The following is a 4,396-nucleotide window of genomic DNA, read 5'->3' as shown; positions in this document are numbered from 1 at the left end:
CGTTAAGCCTCTTATTGGGAGAACTTAGGCGAGTGCTCGACTGCAGCTAAGCCCCCGAGTGGGAGGACTGCTCTCCACTTGGTAGGATTTTTTCAAACTTAGGCGAGTGCTGGACTGCCGTTAAGCCTCTTAGTGAGGGAACTTAGGCGAGTGCTCGACTGCAGCTAAGCCCCCGAGTGGGAGGATTGCTCTCCACTCGTTAGGATTTTTCCAAACTTAGGCGAGTGTTGGACTGCCGTTAAGCCTCTTAGTGAGAGAACTTAGGCGAGTGCTCGACTGCAGCTAAGCCCCCGAGTGGAAGGATTGCTCTTCACTCGGTAGGAGTTTTTCGAACTTAGGCAGAACGGATTTGCGACTAAGCCCACCCACTGGGGGATTTCAGGAGTAAATAAGAACAACACAATCGAATGAGAGAACCGTAAGCTCTTGTCTTTGATAAACGAATTACAAAAGGTGTTTCTTATTACATTTTATTCGAATGAGTGTTTAAGTATAAAAGGGGCGGAGCAGCTCCGTGTTCCAAGCCCGTGGCTCGTCTTTCTGATGCTCGATACTGTAAAGATGCTATGCTCCGTTGTGGAGAACTTTGGTGACGATGAAGGGGCCTTCCCAAGTTGGAGCAAGCTTGTGTGATTTCTGCTGATCCACTCGAAGAACCAAGTCTCCTCCTTGAAAGGCTCGACCCCTCACATTCCTGGCATGGAATCGATGCAAATCTTGCTGATAAATGGTCGAGTGGATCAAGGCCATCTCTCTTTCCTCCTCTAAGAGATCGACTGAATCTTGTCGGGCCTGCTCTGCTTCTGCTTCGGAGAAGAGTTCAACTCGGGGTGCGTTGTGGAGCAAGTCACTTGGCAGAACAGCTTCGGCTCCATAGACTAAGAAGAAAGGAGTTCTTCCAGTCGACCGATTAGGAGTTGTCCTTAAACCCCACAGAACTGACGGAAGTTCATCAACCCAAGCACCTGCAGCGTGTTTGAGATCACGCATCAGTCGGGGCTTCAGTCCTTTGAGAATTAGGTCATTGGCTCTTTCTGCTTGTCCGTTCGACTGCGGATGAGCAACAGAAGCATAGTCGACTCGAGTGCCCTAAGAGGCGCAAGAAATTCTGAACTTATCGGAATCGTAGTTTGATCCGTTGTCCGTGATGATGCTGTGTGGGACTCCATATCGGAACGTCAATTCTCTGATAAAACTGACAGCAGTGCTAGCGTCAAGGTTCTTGATGGGTTTGGCTTCGATCCATTTGGTAAACTTGTCGACTGCAACGAGCACGTGAGTGAAGCCGCTTCTGCCGGTCCTCAGCGGTCCAACCATATCCAGTCCCCAAATAGCGAAGGGTCAGACGAGGGGGATGGTCTTCAGGGCTGACACTGGCTTGTGAGACATATCGAAGTAAAATTGACAGCCTTCACATCTATCGACTATATCTTTCGCCATCTCATTTGCTCGTGGCTAATAGAATCCATCTCGGTATGCTTTACCCACGATGGCCCGAGAGGATGCATGGTGACCACAGGTCCCCGAGTGGATGTCATTGAGGATCATACGACCTTCTTCTAGTGTTATGCACTTCTGACCGACTCCAGTCACACTTTCTCTGAACAGCTGCCCTCTTATCACAGTAAAAGCTTTAGATCAGCGGACGATCTGTCGAGCTTCTTCTTCATCCTCTGGGAGCTCTTTCCTGAGGATGTACGCAATGTAGGGCACCGTCCAATCAGGAGTAATGGCCAGAACCTCCATGATTAGGTCGACCGCAGCTGGTACCTCGACTTCAGTCGGATCCGTGGCGCTCTTGGGTTGTGGGGGCTCTTCAATGAAAGGGTCTTCCTGAACTGTCGGCGTGTGAATATGCTCCAAGAACACATTGCTGGGAATGGCCTCTCTCTTGGAACCTATCTTTGCCAATTCATCGGCTGCTTGATTTTTCAATCGGGGGATGTGGTGGAGTTCTAACCCCTCGAACTTCTTCTCAAGCTTTCTCACCGCGTTGCAGTAACCAGTCATGGCTAGGCTTCTAACGTCCCACTCCTTCATCACTTGATTAACTACCAAATCTGAGTCGCCATAGACCATGAGGCGATGGACGCCGAGTGAGATGGCCATGCGCAACCCATACAGGAGTGCTTCATACTCTGCTTCAGTGTTGGAGGAATGAAAGTGAATCTGGAGGACATATCTGAGCTTGTCTCCTCGGGGGGGATACCAGAACTACTCCAGCACCAGAACCGTTCAACATCTTGGATCCGTCAAAGAACATGGTCCAGTGCTCCGAGTGAACTTGAGTCAGCAGTTGCTGTTCGATCCACTTGGCGAGGAAATCTGCTATTTCTTGGGACTTGATAGCTTTCTTTGCCTCAAACTTGATATCCAAGGGAAGGAGTTCAATCGCCCATTTTGCCACTCGACCAGTTGCATCCCTGTTGTGCAGAATCTCTGACAATGGAGCGTCGTTGACGACTGTAACAGAGAGATCTGAGAAGTAGTGTGCAACCTTCTTCGTGGTCATATAAATTGCATAGACAAGCTTCTAATAGTGAGGATATCTCTGCTTTGACGGGGTCAGGACTTCAGAAATATAATAAACTGGGCGTTGAACTTTGTACGCTTTTCCTTCTTCTTCCCACTCGACCGTAAGTACAGTACTGATGACTTGTCCAGTGGCTGCTATATAAAGCAAAAGAGGCTCTTTGCTGATTGGAGCAGCAAGCACCGGCTGGGTAGAAAGCAGGGCTTTTAGCTCTGCAAATGCTATATCAGCTTCTGGAGTCCACTCGAACGCATCTGATTTCTTCATCAGTCGGTAAAGAGGCAGGGCCTTTTCACCGAGGCGAGAAATCAATCGACTTAGGGCGGCCAAGCAACCAGTAAGCTTCTGGACATCATGCACACGCATAGGGCATTTCATCCGAAGTATAGCGCCTACTTTCTCTGGGTTAGCATCGATACCTCGTTCGGAAACAAGAAAACCGAGTAACTTTCTGCCTGGAACTCCAAATGTGCACTTTGATGGATTGAGCTTGATATCATACCTTCTGAGGTTGGCAAAGGTTTCAGCGAGGTCGGTCAGCAGGTCAGAACCTTTACGTGACTTGACCACAATGTCATCCATGTATGCTTCCACATTCCGACTGATCTGAGTGAGCAGGCACTTCTGAATCATTCGCATAAATGTGGCTCCCGCGTTCTTCAAGCCGAATGGCATTGTGACATAACAGAAGCACCCGAACAGGGTGATAAAAGCTATCTTTATTTCATCGGGTCCGTACAGACGGATCTGGTGGTACCCGGAGTAGGCATCCAAAAAGGATAAACGCTCGCACCCAGTAGTCGAGTCGACTATCTGATCGGTGCGAGGGAGAGGGAAGTGATCTTTCGGGCAGGCCCGATTGATATGCTTGAAATCGATGCACATGCCGAGCCACCTCTTCCCTAATTGCTTTTCTTTTCTGGACGACGGACCGTCGAAGATGGTCTTTGACTGGTTTCACTTTCGGGTCGACTCGCAAACGATGCTCAGCCAGTCACCTGGGAACACCTGGCATGTCAGAAGGCTTCCATGCAAAGATGTCCCAATTCTCAAGGAGGAACTGGATGAGCGCTTCTTCCTATTTGGAGTCGAGTGTGGTCGAAATGTGGGTCGGAGCTGCATTGGGGTCCATCGGGTGAATGTGAATAGACTTCGTCTCGCCAGACGACTGGAATGCTGAATCCGTGGTTGGCTTCTTGGCTCGCAACAAGTCACTTGGGTCTGCATTTTTCTGGTATTCTTGCAATTCTGCCACGGCCATCTGGGCATCGGCGATCTTTGAGCCCCTCTGTAAACACTCTTCCGCCTTTTTCCGATTACCAGAGATAGTGATCACTCCTCTCGGACCAGGCATCTTCAGTTTGAGGTACACGTAACAAGGTCGAGCCATGAATCGTGCAGAAGCTGGCCTGCCCAAAATTGCATGATACGCACTCTGAAAATCCACGACTTCGAACGTCAACTTTTCTTTGCGGTAATTTTTGGCATCACCGAAAACCACGTCGAGTGCAATCTGACCGAGGGACGCAGCCTTCTTGCCTGGGATGACCCCATGGAAACTCATGTGGCTTTCACTGAGTCTGGACATCGGAATGCCCATTCCTTTCAACGTTTCTGCGTACAGAATGTTCAGGCCACTGCCACCGTCCATCAGGACCTTTGTCAGTCGAGTGCCTTCGACCACCGGGTCGACCACCAGTGCTTGCCTCCCAGTGGTGGTGATGTGTGCTGGGTGATCAGACTAGTCGAACGTAATGGCAGTCTGCGACCATTTCAAGTAATTGGGCGTCGCCGGAGCGACCATGTTCACTTCTCTGTTGATGACTTTCAATCGACTTTTGTTTTCACCATCAGCAAAAATCA

Source organism: Triticum dicoccoides, chromosome 3A (assembly GCF_002162155.2).
Source record: "Triticum dicoccoides isolate Atlit2015 ecotype Zavitan chromosome 3A, WEW_v2.0, whole genome shotgun sequence".
Lineage (NCBI taxonomy): Eukaryota > Viridiplantae > Streptophyta > Magnoliopsida > Poales > Poaceae > Triticum > Triticum dicoccoides.
The sequence above is the reverse complement of the archived record's forward strand: the minus strand, read 5'-3'. Positions refer to the sequence as shown.